Source organism: Monodon monoceros, unplaced genomic scaffold, assembly GCF_005190385.1.
Source record: "Monodon monoceros isolate NGI ecotype Baffin Bay Population unplaced genomic scaffold, NGI_Narwhal_1 Super_Scaffold_16, whole genome shotgun sequence".
NCBI lineage: Eukaryota > Metazoa > Chordata > Mammalia > Artiodactyla > Monodontidae > Monodon > Monodon monoceros.
The window spans coordinates 93,562,165-93,585,446 of NW_021703772.1; the positions used below are offsets into that span (position 1 = coordinate 93,562,165).

The 23,282-nt window shown below is 39.9% G+C and overlaps 2 protein-coding genes across 8 annotated transcripts in view; one reads left to right on the forward strand and one right to left on the reverse strand.

Moving 5' to 3' along the window:
* The window catches only part of R3HDM1 (R3H domain containing 1), a 179,911-nt gene extending 166,590 nt beyond the window's left edge, over window positions 1-13,321 (reverse strand). For 3 of the 4 annotated variants that reach the window (XM_029224878.1, XM_029224877.1, XM_029224876.1), the window contains exon 1: window positions 13,134-13,291. The gene's annotated coding sequence lies outside the window, so the exon portion shown is untranslated. Of the gene's footprint in view, window positions 1-13,133 lie in introns of all 4 variants that reach the window. The other variant, XM_029224875.1, reaches the window with a different exon arrangement.
* A 696-nt stretch (window positions 13,322-14,017) lies between these two features.
* ZRANB3 (zinc finger RANBP2-type containing 3) overlaps window positions 14,018-23,282 on the forward strand; it is a 263,665-nt gene continuing 254,400 nt past the window's right edge. For 3 of the 4 annotated variants that reach the window (XM_029224584.1, XM_029224586.1, XM_029224587.1), the window contains exon 1: window positions 14,024-14,253. The gene's annotated coding sequence lies outside the window, so the exon portion shown is untranslated. Of the gene's footprint in view, window positions 14,254-23,282 lie in introns of all 4 variants that reach the window. The other variant, XM_029224581.1, reaches the window with a different exon arrangement.

Genomic DNA, 23,282 nt, shown 5'->3' on the forward strand with positions numbered 1-23,282 from the left:
AGAATGGAATAAAGAAGAAATGAAACGGGACTTCCCTGGTGGTCCAGTCATTAAGAATCCGCCTTCCAATGCAGGGGACTCGGGTTTGATCCCTGGTCGGGGAACTAAGATCCCACATGCCATGGGGATAACTAAGCCCGCGTGCTGCAACTACTGAGCCTGTGTGCTCTGGAGCCCGCTCGCCACAACTTGGGAGAAGTCCGCATGCTGCAACGAAAGATCCTGCATGCTGCAACTAAGACCTGATGCAGACAAATAAATAAATAAAGAAGAAATGAACCAATGTATTTCTGTGCAGTATATTGCATGTTAGTATGTATTTCTTATTTATTTGTTTGTTTATTTATTTATTTATGGCTGCCTTGGGTCTTCGTTGCTGCACGCGGGCTTTCTCTAGTTGCGGTGAGCAGGGGCTACTCTTCGTTGCAGTGCGTGGGCTTCTCATTGCACTGGCTTCTCTTGTTGCAGAGCACGGACTCTAGGCACGCGGGGCTCCAGAGCGCAGGCTCAGCAGTTGTGGCGCACAGTCTTAGTTGCTCTGCAGCATGTGGGATCTTCCCGGACCAGGGCTTGAACCCATGTCCCTGCATCGGCAGGCGGATTTTTAACCACTGCGCCACCAGGGAAGTCCCAACACGTATTTCTAATTTGAAGATTTAAAACTTATTCTCAAATACTCTTGTGAGTCGCTTCATTTACAACTAAAAATCAGAAAGAGCACACAGGTGGCCATCAACAGAATAGAAACACCATCTATATATTTACTCAATAAAATACTGTTCTAGTATAAAAGAAACTATTCATACAAGCAACAACTTGAATAAATTTGAAAAACATGCTGAGTGAAAGAAGCCTTACACAAAAGAATACATATTGTATAATTCCATTTATGTAAGTCCTAGTACAGGAAAATATAACATATGGTGGAAAAGAATCAGAACTTTTGGTTCTTGTTTTGTGGGGTGATGATACTGTTCTATATCTTGATAGACAGGGATGTATATAATTTGTAAAAAACTCACTGAATGGTATGTTTGTGATTTGTGCATTTTTCTGTATGCATATCTACCTATAAAAATGTAACTAAATACTGAATTCTAGTTACTTATATGCAAGCCAAAGTGTTCAGGACTGAAGTATACTGATCCTTGCAATGTATTTTGAAATGCATCAAAAAATAAGATAGATTGATAAAGGATAAAGCTAATAGAACAAAATGTTAATAATTATAGAATTGAGTCATCCAAAAAATTTTGTATGTTTGGAAAATTTCATCAGCATATCTGTGAAAAGCAACCTAGATGCCACAAGACACTAGTGCTATGTCTAAGTACAAGGGAAAAATGATTTTGAATTTAGCATTCCATACTACCAATCAGGTATGATGGCAGAATAGAGACCTCAGGCATATAAGGTCTCCAAAGCTTTACTTCCTAAGCAATCTTTCTTAGGAAGATACTCCAGGCTACTATCAAGCAAAATCAGTGTAAAAATCAAGAGAGAGGAAGGATCCACAGGATCCAGCGAACAGCTGATTCAACCTAGGAGGGCAGTGAAGTCAAGTCCCAGGATGAGAGCAGGATACAGAATCCAAGAGAAAATCTCTGAAGGAAAGAGGCCTCCATGAAACAGACATTGAATAACTTTGAGGATATGTTGATGGTACATTATTATTTGTCAATCAGGAAAAAAAGAAAGAAAATTAGAAACCCCAGGAAAACTGAAAAAAAAACCCTCCAAAAAACCAGGAAATCCATGCTTCTAATGTGTAACAAAACAAATTGACATGGATTTTGATGAACTGATGGAAGCTTAAAAAAGAATCCATTTGGGCTTCCCTGGTGGCACAGTGGTTGGTAATCTGCCTGTCAATGCAGGGGACACAGGTTCGAGCCCTGGTCTGGGAAGATCCTACACACCGCGAAGCATCTAAGCCCGTGCGCCACAAATACTGAGCCTGCGCTCTACAGCCCGTGAGCCACAGCTACTGAGGCCCGCGCACCTAGAGCCTGTGCTCCGCGACAAGAGAAGCCACTGCAATGAGAAGCCCGTGCACCGCAGTGGAGAGAGGCCCCTGCTAGCGCAGCTAGAGAAAGCCCGCGGGCAGCAACGAAGACCCAGTGCAGCCAAAAATGAATAAATTAAATAAGTTAATTTTAAAAAAACTAGTAAGAAAAAGAATCCATTTGACTTTTGATGCTAAGAACATTCTAGTTCTCTTCAAGTGGCTCATCAATTCTGATAATAACAGTAGATAAGGGAATAATGATCAATTACAGATCCACTGTACTGTTTGATTTTTTCGTGTATGCATTGTTTTGATTTTTTTTGAAGTTTAAAAAATATATAAACTTTCCAAAAAGTTAAGTTTAGAAATGTACCAAGTTCTACAATAGCTCAGCTTGTCAGTTTTCTATTGCAGTAAAAAAAAAAAAAAAAAACCCGAAACAAAAGTTTACAATCTGTTGAGTGTACTGAATAAACATGAAATGTTTTTGATTTCGAAAGACACAGAAGTTGGCGCTATTACCTGAGTAAAACTACTCAAATCTAAGCATCATTTTTTTCAAATTGACTTGACTGTTATCAAAATGATCTAAAAATAGGTTTTAAAAGTGTCCACCAAGACTTTCATTTCCTACGGTCATACCACCTTGAGGAAAACAAAATCTAAAATCACAAAGATACCATTATGGTCTAGTTGCCTGGTTCTCTGACAAGATCTAGTGTGCTTTGAAGACTAGCTGTAGCTTCTCTGCCCACAACAATATGGAATATAACCCAGCAAATCTAAGAAGGGCGCTAAACAGCCAGGGGGGGTATAAAGGGGCGAAGTACCTACTGAGGACATCTGTAGGATTAGTCCTCCAATTTCTCTCATTTTAGACAACAGGGCCAAGCAGGAGGGTCTTGGGCCTGGGCAACTAAAGTCTCCCATCCCTACCAACACTTCTGTTCTCTGGGGGTGTGAAGGGAGGGGGAGAAGGACAGGTGACTGATATTGATGCACCTTTATGATAACATTTCAACTGTGTCTGGGACCAGCTGGATCTCCTCTTCTCTGACTATGCTGTCCTTCCCTACACTCCCCCGCCAATATATATATACTTACCTCTACCATATAGACATATAGTAGAGACAAGTCCCTTAAGAATGCAGTCCTGTCACTAGAATAGTTCAAGTAAAGGCTACAGGACTATCTGCTTGATTTTCCCGTCATGTAAGGTCCCCACAAGAGCTTGCTCAAAAAGGCATGAGTCGGGTATGTACCCATCTCCCCATTCTAATACACCCTGAAAGAAAAAAGGAAAGGAAAAGCAGCTAACTTTATGAAAAGCTGCGCAGGTAACTGTCACTGGACTGATACTTGAGAACCACTGAAGTTGGACCAGATGACCTCTCACATTCCAATACAACAATTTACCTACTGGTCTATGTAAATGCAGGTAATTGTAAGAAAAACTACCGCATCTCTTGGTTTAGCACTGAAAAGACAGGAAACCTTTGATAAGTGGAGATTAAAGATTTGGGTTTAGACTTTGCAAATGTCCCTTAAAACTCAGTACGTTTGGGATTAAGAGGATCTACAGTGGATCTACAGTGGAAATGATTCACTTAGCTAGTAAATATGCATAGTTGACAGCCCCAGAGCCACACTCTAGAGTGTTCTTAGTGTACTTGTTCCTTTAAATCCTAACTGTCTTTGGGAGAACACTGCTGAACTTCAGTAAACAAGTGTAATTTCCATCTCCATCCAAGTATGCCCCCGTGCCATGGCCTTTGTACTTTCTGTTCCTCCTACCCAGAATGTTGTTCTTCCCTCACATGACTCGTTCCCGCATTTCAGTCTGGTGTTTGTTCCAATGTCAAGAGGTCTTCCTGACCAACCTGTCCAAATTGGACCCCACACCTCATTCTGTTTCTCAACCTGCTTCGTAAAACAGCTGCAATAATGTCTATCTGAAATTTGGTTCAATATTTATAGAATCACTGAGGATTTGGAATCATTTATATTTTAATTTAATTTAATTTTATTTTATTAATTTTAACTGGGAAAATACATGCTGAAGAACCATTCTCTAATTTAAGGGCAGAATTTTTGCATTTTCCTTCATTCTTCCAAAAGTTAATAGCAGGACTGCAGTAAGGCAACAAATGGTCTTAAAGGAGACATCAACTTACTCTCCCATTTCTTAGAAATTCCCTTTTTGTTGGCTCTTCTCTTCTCTACTTGCTTGCTATCGTAATATGTAGTTAAAAGGACTGACAGTAGAAAAATTTCTGAATAAAGTTCAGCTTTTAAGTAAATACTATACAATGAACCAAATTTACATGAAGGTTACCATGCTGTGGTATGTACACTTTCAGTGGAAAAAAATTAGCTAATCCTATAGAATAGAGGTAGACAAACATAAATGAAAAAAGACAAGCCTCAGTTCTTTGGTGGTCTTTATATACCCAAATCTTTACAGGCATGATCTTGTTTCCTCCTTATAAAAACCCTAAAAGGGAGTGTCATTATCCTCATTTTACAGAAGAAGACTGAGAGGCTAAATAACTTGCACAAAAATCACATCAGCTGTTAAGTGGCAGACTTATGACTTTCACCAAATTTCTGAGTTTCCAAAGATATTTCTTTCCACTGAACAAGCTGTTCTCAAAGTATGGACCAATGACCACTGCAGATCATCAAAATGCTTTCAAAGGGTGCATAAGGTCCTCCTCTTTTCCCCTACGTATCTGTATGAGGCCAAATTGTCTTATGTTTCTACCAAAACCACATATCATATTAGAGTGAATGCAAAAACATATATGAGAACCCGGCTATCTTCTTATAAACCAGACATTATGCAGATCTGCAAAAATGTAAGACAATGCCATTCTTCTCGTTATGTTTTTATTTTGAAAATATATTTTTCGTAAAATATGATACAGTTATCCCTCAATATCCATGGGGGATTGGTTCTAGGATCCCCCTTGGATACCAAAATCCATGAATGCTCAAGTCCCTCATATAATATGGCACAGTATTTGCATATAACCTTCATATATCCTCTGGTATACTTTAAAGTCATCTCTAGATTATTTATAATACCTAATGCAATGTAAATACTATGTAAATTGTTGTAAACATAATATAAATTCTATATAAATAGTCTCCCAAACATGGCGAGCTGTTTTGTTTTTGGAACCTCCTGGAAATTTTTTTTTTTTTAAACTATTTTTTGGCTCACTGTTGGTTGAATCCATGTATGCGGAACTAATAGATATGGAGGTTCAACTGTATTTAGGTTAACAAGCAGTAAGTTTATTACTTTTCAAAAAATGAATCACTAAATAGTAAAGAAATCCTCTCAATATTGTTAAAATGGCAATACTCCCCATATTGCCAAATTGACCTACCTATTTGACACAACCCTATCAAAATCCAAGCTACTTTCTTGGCAGAAAGTGGCAAGCTGATCTTAAACTACATATAGACATAAAAAGGATCCAGAATAGCCAAGCAATCTTGGAAGAGAATAACAAAGTTAGAGGACTCACATGTCCCAATTTCAAAACTTTTTTACAAAGTTACATAATCAAGCATTGTGGGACTACTGGCATAATGACAGACATATAAATCAATGGAATATGTATCCACCTAGAGGGATGGGATAGGGATGGTGGGAAGGAGATGCGAGAGGGAGGAGATATGGGGATGTAGGATATGGGGATGTATGTATATCTGATTCACTTTGTTATACAGCAGAAACTAACACACCACTGTAAAGCAATTATACTCCAATAAAGATGTTAAAAATAAATAAATAAATAAATAAATAAATAAATGGAATAGAATTGAAAATTGAGAACTAATCTACAGTTATGGTCAACAAAGGTGTTAAAACAATTCAATGGAGAAAGAATAACAAATGGTGCTGAGATTAAAAAAAAAAAAAGGATACCTGCATGTAAAAGAATGAATTTGTACTCCTACCTCACACCATACACAAAAATTCATTCAAAATGGATCAAGATCAACCATATCACAGAAAGTATACCTTCCCCAAGTTGGTGGCCTACAACTTTTACTTCTGACCTCCTCACAATCTTCCCACATTGCTTTAAAACATTTAATACTTTTGTATTAAAAGGTTCATGGTCGCATTATAACCATAGTATAACTTAACAAGCACTAATATCATTTTCTTCCCCCAAATTATACCTCATTTGCTGTCTTTACAAGAGAACAAAATCTTTTATTTTGTCTTACAGATGATCAATTGCTTAAAATGCAATTATTTAGTTGCATAATGAAAGTACAGCCTCTCTTGACAAAATCCTTTTCTAGCAACAGGAAAATGAACAATATAGATGACTGATATCAGATTCTTTCTAGTTCATATGAAGTGAGCTTGTAAAGTGAAAGGCAGCAAGCCCTAATAAAATAAGAATGAACTGGCATTTAGGGGAAACAAGGCATATAAAATGAAAATGGAAACTGCGTGTTGGGTATGCTTGACGTAGAAGTATTTCTATTGCATGCAGATGTACATGAACAATAAGAAATGTATGACTGGTATTTTGCAGAGGATATTTGTTTAAAAACAGAGGCTTTGGGACTTCCTGGTGGTGCAGTGGTTAAGAATCTGCCTGCCAATGCAGCGGACATAGGTTCGAGCCCTCGTCCAGGAAGATCCCACATGCTGCAGAGCAACTAAGCCCGTGTGCCACAACTACTGAAGCCCATGTGCCTAGAGCCCATGCTCTGCAACAACAGAAGCTACCGCAATGAGAAGCCTGCACACCACAACGAAGAGTAGTCCCCGTGTCACAACTAGAAAAAGCCCACATGCAGCAAGGAAGACAAACGCAGCCAAAAATAAATTAATTAATTAAACAAAACAAAACAAAAAACAGATGCTCTTTTCCCAATACTATACAGGAACATACATGTAAGTAAAGGGTATTTTTTTTTCTGTAATTGACTTAATAATTTTAAAATAATTATAGATTCACATGAAGTGTAAAAAACAGTACAGCAAGCTCTCATGTACTCTTCATCCAGTTTCCGCCAATGATAACATTATACAGTTGGCCTTCCATATCCATAGGTTTCATATCTGTGGATCCAACCAACAGACTGAAAATACTCAGGAAAAAAATTCAGAAAGTTCCAAAAAGCAAAACTTGAACTTGCCGTGCACTGGCAACTATTTATGCAGCATTTGCATTGTAGTTATCAATACAACGACTTACATAGCATTTGGTATTATAAGTAATCTAGATATGGTTTAAAGTATATGCGAAAATGTGCATAGGTTATATGCAAATACTATGCCATTTTATACAAGGGACTTGAGCACCTGTGAATTTTGGTATCCAAGGGGAGTCCTGGAACCAATTCCCAGTGGATAACATGGGATGACTGCGTAAGTGTAGTTCAATATCAAAACCAGGTATCGACACTGATATAATCCACAATTTTATTCAGATTTTACCAATTTTACATGCACTCCTTTGTGTGTGTTTCTATGTAATTTTATCACATGTATATAGATTTATGTAACCACCACCACAATCAAGATACAGAGCTGTTCAATCACCGCAAAGATCCCTCATGTTAATCCTTTAGAGTCACAACCACCCTTATCCTCCCACCCCATCCCCAATGCTTGGCAACCACGGATCTGCATTCTAATTTTGTCATTTTGAGAATGTTATATAAATGGAACCATGTGGTTATCCCACTTCAAGATTGTTTTTTTCACTTGGCATAATTCCTTCAAGATCCATCAAGTTGCTATATACTATGGTTTGCTCCTTTTTATTGCTGCATAGTATTCCACCGAATGGATATAGCATATGTTGTTTAACCATTCAGTCACTGAGGGGTATTTGGGTTGTTTCCAGTAAAAAGACACTTATTTTTAAACACAGAACTTCTGTAATAAGTTGCTTCCCCAAGAGGACTTTTAACATGAAGGCCTTATGCTCATTTAAGCCATTGCTTTGCATATAGGTACAGATTTTTTTCCCCCACAACATGAAAACTTAAAGAAAAAAAACCCTTTAAATCCCATAGCTGCCCTCCCCAGTGAGGGCCAAGACAACAAAGTGAAACCTGCAGTTAGTTAAACTTCTAACTCAGATTGTAAGGTGATATTTTATACCAGTATGGAACTTCTTTCATGCAGAAGGCAGATTAGTGAAGTTAATTGCACAAGCAGACCACAAAAGTAAATTATATCTGTCACTGATCAAGCTAAAGTTGGGAGAAGTCAAATTATAGTACTTTAAACTCTTAAGACAATATCAAATTATTGACTTTTAAGAACAAAGGTCAAGAGTTAAAAATGAATGTAGTTTATGTTCCATACTTAATTTCTTTTGGAGAGAAAGTAGCTTTAGGGAGTTGTAGATGAAAACTTTAGTCAAGCAGGCTACAAGAACAATCATTTAAACATGTTATGTGGTCTAGTATTTATGAAATAAGAAGGCTCAAAAACGTCACAATTTGCTTGGAGAAGTGAGCTTACAGGTAGAAATTAAGAAAAAAGTCGCAAATCTACAACTCAGATGGCAAAGAGAATAACAAAAATCATGAAGTGTAGGCTTTCAAAACTCATAGGAAAAAATTTCAAGTTAATAGGTATGTGTGGAAACTAAAAAGGTAAGAAGGGGCAAAATAATAAAGGATAAAATCTGGGAATAAAAAAACAAATTGCAGGAAAATAAGGCAGAGAACTAGTTTTGAGCCAGGATTAAATAACTCATCTCTTATTTCAACCACCAGCCAATAACTATTGAATTAAATCCTAGAAAAATACACGTACTTATCAGGTATAAGCAAATCTGTTACTATGTAACATATCCTTATTTGGAAAGCAAAGTTAACTTAATAAAATTGTTTGATTATATGATTTGACTCTTTGCCCATGTCTGTATTACTAGTAAGCATTATCAGAATTCACAGGGATCAGGTGGGAAAATTATTTTACTCCTTTAGAAAAAGACTACTATTATACCAAGAACAAACTGACACGCTCCCTTCTCTTTATAATAACATCTTAGTTTATTCATCTTAAGTTATAAGTAGTAAGTTATCATCACTGTATGTAGATATGACTGAAAAGATAGTGTACTGATTCTGTGGTTTGGAGCAGCAAGTGCTATCTGAAAAGTTCACTACCATTTGGAACCACACCTTTTTGACATACAGGCTGCCCAACATATTTACAATAGATCATGAAAGTGTTAATAGTGAGATTTTCTAATGCAAATAGCAACAATATAATATAAACCTATCAGTCTTAAGGATTTATTATTGTAACATTTTCAAGAATGGAAAAAATAAAACTGTTATCAACTCTCAGTGCTTATTTCTAAGGAATTAAAACTTAACATTAGGGACTTCCCTGGTGGCACAGTGGTTAAGAACCCACCTGCCAATGCACGGGACACGGGTTCGATCCCTGGTCTGGGAAGATCCCACATGCTGCGGAGCAACTAAACCCATGCGCCACAACTACTGAGCCTGCGCTCTAAAGCCCGCAAGCCACAACTACTGAAGCCCACGTGCCTAGAGCCCGTACTCTGCAACAAGAGAAGCCACTGCAGTGAGAAGCCTGCGCACCACAACGAAGAGTAGCCCCCGCTCGCTGCAACTAGAGAAAGCCCATGCGCAGCAACGGAGACCCGATGCAGCCAAAAATAAAATAAATAAAAATAAATATATTTATTTTAACCCACAAAACTTAACATTAACTCAAACGGGTATAATTATGTGTTCTATAGTGCCAGTACAAGAACATCTCTTTCATTACTTGGCAATTCTTGTCTTCTGCATAATATTTGAAAAAGTGTATTTCAATTTACAAAATTTTCTACGCTGCTGCCATTTAATGTCCCTCGAAGGAGCATCCAACTGTACTGGGTTCAGTAACTTCGGAGGTCCACCATAACATTATATATTTCAACTCGCTATTCAGCATAAGGTGTAGCTGCCTTGAACCCTGGCCTGGAATTACTGTCAGAAGGCTTCATAATAAAACTGTTTTCAGGCTAACTTTAAATTTGTCTCACTGTACAAACTCCAAGGACACTATCATGTGTGAAGACCCAGTATGTTTTCAAAAGTGTCTGGGAGGAGAAAGGAACAGTGTGCCTGGCATGTTGTACCACAGAAAAGAAACACTTAAGAACTGATAAATAATGAGAACTAAAAACAGCAACAAAACAGTAGTAAGCCTATGGCCATAACGAATTCAAACAACTTGCTTAATCTTAACACCATAAAGAGTTCAACAGTTGCTTGCCCCTGGTAGCACAATGAATGTGGAAAGCAACTATATAAACTTGATCTTGAAACATCAGCTAAATAAAATGTAAAGATATTATAATGATTTATCACTAAAATAATTTACCACACACTTTTATTCCAGATAATCCATTTGAAATAGTCAACAAACACCTGCATTTTACTGCAAAATAAAAAAATCTCCTATAGGGACTTCACTGGTGGCACAGTGGTTAAGAATCTGCCTGCCAATGCAGGGGACACAGGTTTGAGTCCTGGTCCGGTAAGATCCCACATGCCACGGAGCAACTAAGCCCGTGTGCCACAACTACTGAGCCTGCACCCTAGAGCCCACGAGCCACAACTACTGAGCATGCAAGCCACAACTACTGAGCCTGCACTCTAGAGCCCACGAGCCACAACTACTGAAGCCTGCGCGCCTAGAGTCCGTGCTACGCAACAAGAGAAGCCACCACAATGAGAAGCCCATGCACAGCAATGAAGAGTAGCCCTGGCTCGATTGCAACTAGAGGAAGCCTGTGCACAGCAAAAAAACCCAACGCAGCCAAAAAATAATAATAAAAATAAATAAAACAACAAAGACTAGATGTTTCCAAAAAATTATTTTAATAAAATCTCCTGTAAAATAAATAACTCTTTTGTACCTGATGATCAATTTCCCACAAACCTTTCCCTTTGAAAATGGCTAATTACAAACTGCACTTAAAGTCACAACATAAACGAAAATCCCCACAGTACTCCTCACTAACAGAACATGTTCTGAGGCTCCAACAATACTGTGTGCATTTGAGAAACAAACTCATTCTCTTAATGTGTGAAAATAACAATAGTTAATATTTAACATATTGATACATACTATGTGTTAGGCACAATGTGAGAGGCTTTACATACTTCATCTCTAATCCTCACAACTCCGTGAGTTAAGCATAACCACCCCCATTTATAGATGAGGAAACTGAACTGAGGCTCATAGAGGGGTCCTGCAGCTAATAAGAGAATACAGATGCCTCCTACATTTTCATCAGCCCTTTCTGTACATAAGGCACATGAGATCTGAAAGCATTATAGTAATTTATCAATTACCCAAACAAGTTTTAGAAAATGCTATGCTGAGTAATGTATGCTATGGGTACTTTTTGAGGGGAGCTGAGGGGACTCACCCTTCAGGGTTATACTCAGGGTTTCATTTTTTAATTCTAACACACCATCCAAATTTCTTTCAGGTCCTGAATCTGTGGATCTATGTCAATTCTCTATCTAGGTATATTAGTTATGGAATATGGAAGATCATTAAGCCATTATAGTCTTCTCAGACCCTGAAGAAATGGCCCAATGCTTAGTCAAAACTCAGCTACTTCTTCAGAACCCAAGTTTACTCTGGTAACAAGTAAGCCTCAGGACTGGGCCCGGGGTTTTACCTCTGATTACAGACATGTCTACAACAAATTATAGAATCCATTATTTAAGAACATATTCACCCCCCACAAAGAAGCAAGGGCTGAGAAGATGAGCACTCAATCAACGCGTGAGAAAGAAGCATTCCCTTTCAAATATGGCCAAATATGTCAAATTTTGTTAGCATTCCCTCTCAATTATGGCCAAATATGTCAAATTCTGTTAAGCTGAGGTGTGTCCAATTAACCTAGTCACACTGGTATCCTACTATGTTAAATATTACACAGATTTTACTGTTTCAAATATTACAAGTAGGTGGGCTGCCAGTTTGACTTTAACCATCTTTTCATTATTCCAAAGTTCTTGTAATTATAGACATTTAGGCTAAAAGCAGAGGGTTTCTTCAGAATTACAATCAGGCAAACCATAACCTCAGAGAGATATATACATACATGCATATACATATATACAAATATACACATATATATATATACACACACACAGGTTTTTTTTTCCACGAAAATCATATTAGAAAAATCATCTGCTATTTACTAAGCTCTCTTTGTCTTTTACTTAGTTGACTTGCTACCCCAATTATACGCGGGACCTGATGGCCTCAACAGTTTGTTTCTCCATAAGAGCAGAGGCACTCTCCTCTGCACCTAGCAACAAAAAAAGAGAGCGACGAAAAACTTCAATCACACAGGAATCTGGGGGGCAGGGCCTAAGGCTCACCCATAATGTGTGTAAATCTGATCCCCGAAGTCCGTGGCACTGACAGTCATTCAACTTTCTTTGTAACATTCCCATTGTGCTCTTTCTGGTACCACACGCAAAATGCACCACCTACCATTTCACCAAACGGTCGGAATGCCTTACTTCCTTTCTAAAAATTCTCGGGGTGCAAGGCCGGGGGTGACGGCCGTGGGGTGGGCCGGGGAGCCTGAGGCACCAGCGCCAGCCACCCGGGAGAGCAGAGCCACGCACGGCACCCGCTCCGGGCAGGCCTGCTGTGGCTGGTTCCCGAGTCCCTAGGGCTGCAAAAGCAAGCAGCAGCAGCCATGGCAGGGACTTGGGAACCTTTCCCCTGCCTCCTCCGCTAGGCCCCGAGGGGTTTGCTTTTCACATGGCCCCCGGGTGGGGGCGGTGGGCACAAGGTACTGGATGCAGATGCAGTCGCAGCCGCAGCGGCGGGCCAGGCGAGCCGGGGCTCCCTCGGAACCCGACCTCCCGGCGAGGCTGGCAGCCGCAGCACCTCGGCGGGGCCCTGACTGGAGCGCCGACCGCTCGGCGGGGAAGGCCACCTTCGCACACACCACATCTTCTCCCCTGACTGCCTCCTTCTCCGTTAGCGCTACCGGTTGGCGGGCGGGGGAGGGGAGCGAAGCGCGTTATTCCCGGGGAGCTGGAGGGAGGAAGGGAGGGCATCTCTTACCCGCGTTACTGAGGAGGAGGAGGAGGAGGAGGCGGTTGGAGCGCGGCGCGGCGGGGCGACGGCGGGGCTGGGTGGGTGCAAGTAAGAGTCTTACGAAAGGGAATTAACCCCATCACCAGCCCGGACACCGGCTCCAGCGGCAGCCACGGCTGGCAAAATCCCGCCCCTTCCCACCACGCACTAGCCCCGCCTCTTCGTTCTCTTTGAGGGGCAGTAGACAAATCATAGGTTGTACATCGTCGGAGTGACATGAGGATCATCCAATCACGCCTGAACAAACTGCCTTCTCTCCACCCCTTCATCTCCTCCCGGGCCGCGGGAGAGCCAAGCCAAGTCTTTCTCCACCCACAAGGGAAAAAGAGCCAATCGGCTGTAAGTATCCGCCCTTGAAGGACGCAAAGGACAACCAATGATAAACCTAAGAGGACAGCCATTTTGCCCACTTGTAAAAGAGCCACCTTTTCCCACGAGTCGGAGCCCGAGGTGGGGGAGTTCTGGAAGTTTTTACTGACCTGGAGGTATTGGAAAGACAAACATATTTTTTCAAGGAGTATTTATATTGCTTTATAGGAGTAAAGGAAAATTTTCGTCCTCCATGTGGTGGGAAGTGGGGACTGCTGCTTAACGACTTGCCTCCTCCCCTCAGCACTAACAGGCTCTAAGCCGAACACCTGGTTCTCCAGCCTCAGCGAGGAAAGGCGGGGTGATTGCCCGCTTCGGCTTGCAGCCGACTACAGTTCCCAGCGCGCTTTGCCTCCGCCCATTTCAGCTCATCCGTTTGCTTCCCGCGAGGCCTAACGGGAATTGTAGTTCTTGGGAGGTACCCACGCGGCTTCATTGGCCAATGAGAAAGGACAAACTTTTGAATGATTTGGAGTTTGGGGCGGGGAAGTAGTCGCAGGGCTGTGGTGAAGCCTTTTCACCAACCTCGCAGAAGAGAGAAGGGTTACAAGCGAAAGGTAGTCGAGGAAGAGTTTTCTTAGAACGCCGTAGGAGTTTTAGATTCCTGGTATTTACACTCTCTTACTTTCAGTTTGTGTCTTTGAAGGGACTTCCGCTTTGCGGCGGACACAGGCCAAACCTGTGGCGGGAGTTGGAGATTCTGCAGCGAATACACCAGGTGTGGCCGTCTGGGAGTGGCGTGGCGGGCAAGTTGGTAGTTTCTTACGTGAGAGATAGCTGAATGGAATTTAATTGCATTTTAATTAAGAGTGGGTGAAATGGGATGGGGGGAGGGTAGTTCCCAAGTCCAGAATGCCATGCTCCACCGCACTCTTCACTCCCCGAGCCTCACTTTTTTTGTCTTTTGAGTTGCTCAGGATTAGATTGCACCCCTATATTTGTGGAGGGTGCCTCTAAAACCTTCACGTCTTCAGTTTGACTAAAAAGAACCGGTTCAGAAGTTCTGAGCTAACTTCTCCCACTCTTACAAACCAACTTCTAAGGTCTGGTTCGAAGGAGAAACGCTACAGAAGGGCTCATGATTGATGAGAATCGTCCCATTCTTTTTTTTGTTTGTTTTTAATGTAAAGCATACATTAAACAAGTGTCGATAGGGTGCCAACTATAGTACACCGATGAACACAGGTCATTAGAAAGACGTTGGAGCCAAAAGCCTAACAAGCTTAGCACGTTAGGCCCTGGTTTATGCCCCCCCGCCGTCGGGGGACAAAGTTGAGTGTGTTTTTACTGTTGGACGTTCCGTTTGAGGTTGTTTGGGAAACTCATTGAACAAAAGAGATGCAGAAGGTGTTATCAGGAAAGGCCTTCCCTCCCCAAACCTGATGGCTCTCATTTTAAACTCTTTCCTATCATTTTGACTGAGACTTTCTCAGATAAATTCTAACTCAATTTTCCCCGCGGTTTCACTAAGACTTTCTCTTAGAAATCATGTTGTAAATATTTATTGAGCACTTATACCGTATTAGGCACTATGCCAGACTTTGCGGGGAGAGCAGTGCCAAAAAGACAGGCTCCTCGTCCAAAAGTAGTGAGAACAGGCCAAACAAAATGAATCGTAGTGTTACTTGTTCTTCTAATCTCTCTCTAAACTAAGTCAAATCTTCATTAGTCATGTTTTGTAGTTACTTTTCCCATTCTGCTTGTGGACTGAAATAAGCATATTTTCTTTATTTTTTTTAAAATTGAAGCACTAATAAGTCTGTGTCCTATACTCATGAGTTGTGTTTATGCATCAACTAGATGGTAAATTTTATGTTGTAACCCTTCTAGATATAGGAATGTGATCATACATTTCAGCCACAGTGTTCTGGTTCCACCAAAGAAAGTGTTGACTCTTGCTTTTTAATGTAGCTGGGAATTTCATACAATTAAGCAGAAGAGTCTTATATAAATGCTTATTTTTTTTTGTCGTGAGGGCTTCTAGTGTAAATCAAGTCAATAAATAGTAATGGCCATCATTTAATTGAGTGTTTCCTCTGAGCCAGGAATGGTGTTAAGTGCTTTCAGTACATGTTCCCTTCAGCAATGGGCAAGTATTGTTCTGTGATGTTTTATACTTGAAGAAGTTGGAGTTCAGTGAACTTCAATAAGACTTAAAAAAAATTTTGTTGTGGTACAGTTGATTTAAAATGTTGTGTTCGTTTCTACTGTATAGCACAGTGAATCAGTCATACATATACATATATCCACTCTTTTTTAGGTTCTTTCCCCATATAGGTCATTACAGAGTATTTAATAGAGTTCCCTGTGCTATACAGTAGGTCCTTATTAGTTATCTGTTTTATATATAGTGGTGTGTATGTCAATCCTGATCTCCCAGTTTATCCCTCCCCACCCTGAATAAGACTTTAAGGCCTTGATTAGAAAATTTTGGAGCTGAGATTCATATCCAGATCTGTCTCATTCTTGAGCTCTTAACCACTGCTGATTTCTGCCTCTCAAATATTTATTGATCCCCCAATATGTGCCAGGCATATAGTGAGAAATGTGAAATTCCATCCTAGGATTCTGGAACCAGTGGTGGCAGTCACTTCCTCTTTTGAGCTATCCTTTGGCATCACATAATACATACTCATTGTATTTAAAAATACAGGAAAATGTAAAAAAGAAAGTAATCTGTATTCCTGTTAGAGATACGACTATTAAATCTTGCTGAATATACTTACAGATCTCTAATAGGTACAGATGTGCGTATGAGTAGTATAATACTACTTTGCTCTTTTTTAAAAAAAATATTTATTTATTTTGGCTGCGCTGGGTCTTAGTTGCAGCATTCAGGATCTTCGTTGCCTTGTGAGGGATCTTCATTGCATCCTGCAGGATCTAGTTCCCTGACCAGGGATTGAACCTGGGTCCCCTGCATTGTGAGTGTGGAGTCTTAACCGCTGGACCACCAGGGAAGTCCCCTACTTTGCTCTTTTTGTAAACTGTTTTTGACTCAAAAATAGGCTGTGGATATGACTGAAAATCAGTAGCTTTTTTAAAAATAAATTTATTTATTTTATTTATTTATTTTTAGCTGCGTTGGGTCTTCGTTGCTGCGTGCAGGCTTTCTCTAGTTGTGGTGAATAGGGGCTACTCTTCCTTGCAGTGCGCGGGCTTCTCATTGCGGTGGCTTCTTTTGTTGCAGAGCACGGGCTCTAGGCGTGCAGGCTTTAATAGTTGTGGCACGCGGGCTCTAGAGCGCAGACTCAGTAGTTGTGGTGCACGGGCCTGCATTGGCAGGCGGATTCTTAACCACTGTGCCACCAGGGAAGTCCTCAATATCAGTTTTGATGGCTCTCTGGTATTACATTGTATGTTTCTAACATAACCAGTTCCTAGCTGATGGATATTTACATTATTTTTGATTAACTTCTTTTTTGATTGTGCTAAAAAATATATAAACTTTACCACCTTAACCAATTGTAAGCGTACAGAACAGTAGTGTTAAGTATATGCACCTTGTCATGCAACAGATCTCTGGAACCTTTTCATCTTGCAAAACTGAGACTCTGTACTCGTTGATCAACAACTTTTCTTTTCCTGCCTCCTGCAGCCCCTGGCAACCACTATTCTACTTTCTGTTTCTAAGAGTTTGACTTTAGATGCCCCATATAAATGGAATCATGTAGTATTTGTCCTTCTGTGACTGGGTTATTTCACTTAGTGTCATGCCCTCATTGTTCATTCATGTTGTGGCATATGACAGGACTTCCTTTTTTTTTTTAAGGCTGAATTAATATTCCATTGTTTGTATACACCATATTTTATTTATCCATTCATCTGCCAGTGAACATTTAGGCTGCTTCCACTTCTTGGCTATTGTGAATGATGCTGCAGTGAATGGGTGCGTATATCTCTTCAAGATATGTTTTTAGTTCTTTTGGATATAGGTGTTCTTTCGGATATATGTATATACGTATGTATACTTCTGGGTGTATATATATATATATATATATATTTATATATATATATACACATGTATTATTTACTTATTTTTGGCTGCGTTGGGTCTCCTTTGCTGTGCATGGGCTTTCTCTAGTTGTGGCGAGAAGGGGCTACTCTTCGTTGTGGTGTGCAGGCTTCTTGTTGTGGTGGCTTCTCTTGTTGCAGAGCACGGGCTCTAGGCACGCGGGCTTCAGTAGTTGTGGCACGAGGGCTCAGTAGTTGTGGCTCACAGGCTCTTGAGCGCAGACTTAGTAGCTGTGGCACACAGGCTTAGTTGCTCCGTGGCCTGTGGGATCTTCCCAGACCAGTAATCGAACCTGTGTCTCCTGCATTGGCAGGCGGATTCTTAACCACTGTGCCACCAGGGAAGTCCCGATATATACATGTATATACATGTACACGTACATGTGTATGTATACTTCTGGGTATGTATATACATGTATGTATACCCGGAAGTAGGATTGCTGGATCAATTATTAACTTTTAAAAGCAATGCTGTCATGAACACCATTTTTGTATGCTTGCCTGATTATCCCTTAAATCTAACTTTTTAGAAATAGTATTATTCAGTGTTATTTATTAATACAATACTCTGTAATTCCTAAATTGCTCTACAGAAAGGTTATGCCTATTTTCTTTCCTAACAGTGTGTGAGAGCACCTGTTTCCCATCTTTTATTCTATCCAGTATGATTGTGAAAAGTGATCCCTCATTTATTTAATTCTGTCTAGTTGAATTCTGTTTATGTTGAGCATCTTTTATGTGTATATTGTCCATTGTTGTCTACTCTTTTTTTTAAAAATAAATTTATTTATGTATTTATTTTTGGCTGTGTTGGGTCTTCGTTTCTGTGCGAGGGTTTTCTCCAGTTGCAGCGAGCAGGGGCCACTCTTCATCGCGGTGAGCAGGCCTCTCACTGTCGCGGCCTCTCCTGTTGCGGAGCACAGGCTCCAGACTTGCAGGCTCAGTAGTTGTGGCTCACGGGCTTAGTTGCTTCGCAGCATGTGGGATCTTCCCAGACCAGGGCTCGAACCTGCGTCCCCTGCATTGGCAGGCAGATTCCCAACCACTGCGCCACCAGGGAAGCCCTGTTGTCTACTCTTTTGAATAGACTGTTGTTATCTATCATAGTCCCTTAGTAATTTTAAAGAAATTACTTCCTAGGTTTTTAACTCCTTGTCATGTATTTTGCCTTTATTCTCATTTTGAAATTTGTCTTTTTAGCTTTTTAATGCTGTTTTTCTATGACATAGTGTAAATTATTTTAGTGTCGGAATTTATGTCTTTTCCCTTAGGGTTTCTAGATTATTTGTGACGCTTAGAAAAAGCTTTATGATGATTAGAAGTAGATAATAAAACATAATATGTATATATAATTTTTATTTGTTGTTACATTTGGTTTCACAATATATATACACTTGGTTTTGTTTGGATTCTCTACTCTTTCATTGTTCTGTCTTTTCTGTGACTTGTACCATACCCATTTTCTTAATTTCTATAACTTGATAGTATGTTTTGATATCTGGCATGTATGGTGTGCTTCCACTTTTTTAGACATTTTCTTGTCCTTGTCACATTTTCTTGTATTTTGGTGTCATTTTGTCAAATTAAAAACAAACATCTGAAAGAAACAAAACAAAACAAACATCTGCACTTTTAGTTTTTAAATTTTTTGGCTGCTTCGGGTAGCTTGCCAGATTTAGTTCCCCAACCAGGGATTAAACCCGCGCCCCCTGCAGTGGAAGCGCGGAGTCTTAACCACTGCACCACCAGGGAAGTCCCAACATCTGCACTTTTATATTTTAACAAAATACAAATTTAACTTTATATAGATATGAAATACTACTTAAAGGCAATACAGAATTTTTCTTAGTACGGTCAGTGTTCAATGAGGCATTCTGTGCTTTGTTAAAACATGTTTTTATTACAGAGTTGGATGTAAATGGTGACAGTTTAAGAGCACATCTAATTTTTTAAATTATATAATCATTTTTTAGGGCTTCCCTGGTGGCGCAGTGGTTGAGAGTCCACCTGCCAATGCAGGGGACACGGGTTCGTGCCCTGGTCCAGGAGGATCCCACATGCCGCAGAGAGGCTGGGCCTGTGAGCCATGGCCGTTGAGCCTGCGCGTCCGGAGCCTGTGCTCCGCAACGGGAGAGGCCACAACAATAAGAGGCCTGCATACCACAAAAAAAAAAAAAAAATTATATAATCACTTTTTATACAGAGGCTTACATTTTGTAGGTGGCTTTCTGTAGGACCTGCTGACTTCTGAATTCTTATCTCTATTTATAACTACTTATTCCACTGTACCTCATAGCCTTTTCAGAGTACTTCAAATTCATCATATCCCCTAAATCTATTCCTCTTCTCTTCTCCTTTCCTCTCTATCTCAGTTGTTTATTTGGTCAAGAAATATTAACCATCTACTATGAGAGGTATTAGATAATGGTCAAGAGGATGGGATCCAGGCTGCCTAGGCTTGATTGTGCTTTCTGCCTTGTACTACTTGAGTGACCATAGGCAGATTACTTTATCAAGTGTCTTTGTTTCCTTATCTGTAAAATTGAGATAAAAGAAGTCACAGGCCATTATGAGGCTTAAATGACTTAATATATGTAAAACACCAGAAATAGTGCCTGGTACTTAGTAAGTGTATGTTGGGTTTTGTTTGTTTTATTTTTGGTAGAATAAGTAGCTTTTTCAATATATTAATCTCCAATAAATCTTATTCCTATGTACAGAAATTTCAAGTTTGTAAGGTATAATTCTTTGGTTCTATAATGGAACGTTAATTAAGACAAATTACTTTTAAAACACATCACTTTCAACCAGAAAAAAAAGGGTTTTGTTAATATTGTTTCTGTTGACCTGGCTGATGCTAGAGTACTGAAGTAAAACAGTGATAAACAGGACATTTGTGGTCCTTGACATTATGAAGGCATTCTAATAGGAGGGAGTAAACAGATGAAAATAATTGTCAGTCACAGTTAAGTGCTTAAAGGAAACGAATTGATATTAAGGAAAATGTAGGAGAGTCCAGTTGGGAACTACTGCAGTATTCCAGTTGAGCACTGATGGCTTGGGGTTGGTGATGGCAATGGAACTGGAAAGAACTGAATAGATTTGAGATATATTGGGGGAATAATTAATAATAAGTGGATATAATTTGGTGGTTAAGAAGCAGAAATCAAGAATGAACTCAGGTTGCTGGTTTGAGTAACTTGCAGGGTTGCACTGTTACTGAGAGATTTGGTCACGGAGCACACAGTTTGATAGAGAAGTCAAGACTTTGGTTTTGGACATTTAGGCTAGAAGTGTCTATGTATGGTCAGGCCACTAGAAGTATGGTCAGGCCACTTAAGATGGTTGTTCTCTTGCTCTCTGTACGTCCCCTGCTCCATCCCTGCATGCTTCACCTACACCCAACTCACCTGACTGACCTTCCTATGAGTATTTCCCCCAGGCCCCAGCTAGTGATTGTTCTTATCAAAGGGGCAGTGAGGGGCGTGCCCCACTACTGGTTTCCTTGGTAACTAATGCCCCCACCTGCGTCAGTTCCCCTATAACTGGTAATCTCCCCTAACCCCTGGGAGCGATTACTGCCACCTTGTCCTGCCCACCTTGCACTGCAAACTATTGCTCCAGGACCCTGCTTCAGGCATGTAAACTCCCCCATCCATTAAACCACTGATGCCTCTGTTGCTGACTCCAGGCTCTTTCTTCGGTCTTAAAGCTGGGCAAGTGCAGGCCTTGTAGGCCTACCAGGTGCAGCCCAACACTTTGAGATTTTCAAAATGTCAGGTAGGTAATTAGATGTAGGAGTCTGAAGCTAAAGAGATTATAAATTGTACTACCTGGACTGTTTGTGGTAGCCTTCGAAAAGGTTGTCCATTCTCCAAATTTGACAAGGTAATCTTTGTAATGTAGCAACTTGGTTAAACTCTAGAAAAGGCTCCCAATTTCTTACAAACTAAAGTCCAAACTCTTTTTAGCATGGCATATGAGAACCTCCCTGACCTGACCTGTTTTTACTTCTTTACCATTTATCGCAAAGCATCTTATTTTTTAGCTATACTAAACTGCTTAGTATTTTCTGAAACTGTGGTATTGGAAATATGGCTTCTTTCTCCCTAGAATATCCTTATCTTGATTCTCCACCGGCAAACTCCATTCTTCCTTCAAGTTTCAATTTAAGAGTGACATCAGATATTTAAATAAGGTGTACTATGTTCCAAGAATTTTTTTCTCCTAACTGAAGCCTTCTTTGATTGCTTGCTACCTTAGAGGATTCAACACTCCCACTTATGTTTGGTATTCTTATGCATACTTCTTTCATATGTGCTTATTGCCTTGTGTTGCAATTATTTGTTCATAACTCTTATTTTCATCTTAGATTTAGCTGGAAGGTAGGCTACAATGACACAAATTCATCTTTGTTTACCCGGTACTCTCTGTGATACCTATTATATGCCTAGTACGTAATAGACACTCAATAATTAGTTGTTGAATGAGTGATTTTAAGAGGCAGTGTTGCATAATAGCAAAAATTCAGACTTTTATGTTACTAACTGGTGATAACTTATTTAATATCTCCGAACCTCAATTTTCTTGTCCTTAATGTGAGGATAATGATACTTATCTTTCTGAGTTGTTTTGGGAATTACAGGAGATTTCCTAAAATTTCCCAGTGTACTGCCTCACAGAAAGAGGTCAGTCAATAAGTGGGAGTTATTTTATCATTATTCTAAAAACAGTTGCCTGTAGAATGAAAGACTCTAGGGTCCTTGCTTTTTTTCTTCTTTATTTTTTCCCTTTTATTTTATTTATTTTTTAATCGAGGTATAGTTGTTTAACAATGTTGTGTTAGTTTCTGCTGTACAGCGAAGTGGAGTTCCCTGTGCTATACAGCAGATTCTTTTTTTTTTAATTTAATTTTATTTATTTTACATGCAGCACGTTCTTATTAGTTATGTATTTTAAACATATTAGTGTATATATGTCAATCCCAATCTCCCAATTCATCCCACCACTACCACCCCCACCCCGCCACTTTGCCCCTTTTGTGTCCATACGTTTGTTCTCTACATCTGTGTCTCTGTTTCTCCCTGCAAACTGGTTCATCTGTACCATTTTTCTAGGTTCCACATATATGCGTTAATATACGATATTTGTTTTTCTCTTTCTGACTTACTTCACTCTGTAGGACAGTCTCTAGATCCATCCACATCTCTACAAATGACCCAATTTCATTCCTTTTTATGGCTGAGTAATATCCCATTGTATATGTGTACCGCATCTTCATCCATTCGTCTCTCGATGGGCATTTAGGTCGCTTCCATGACCTGGCTATTGTAAATAGTGCGGCAATGAACATTGGGGTGCATGTGTCTTTTTGAATTATGGTGTTCTCTGGGTATATGCCCAGTATTGGGATTGCTGGGTCATATGATAAATCTATTTTTAGTTTTTTAAAGAACCTCCATATTGTGCTCCATAGTGCCTGTATCCATTTATATTCCCACCAACAGTGCAAGAGGGTTCCCTTTTCTCCACACCCTCTCCAGCATTTGTTGGTGGTAGATTTTCTGATGATGCCCATTCACCTGGTGTGAGGTGATACCTCATTGTAGTTTTGATTTGCATTTCTCTAATAATTAGTGATGTTGAGCAGGTTTTCACGTGCTTCTTGGCCATCTCTATGTCTTCTTCGGAGAAATGTCTATTTAGGCCTTCTGCCCATTTTAGGATTGAGTT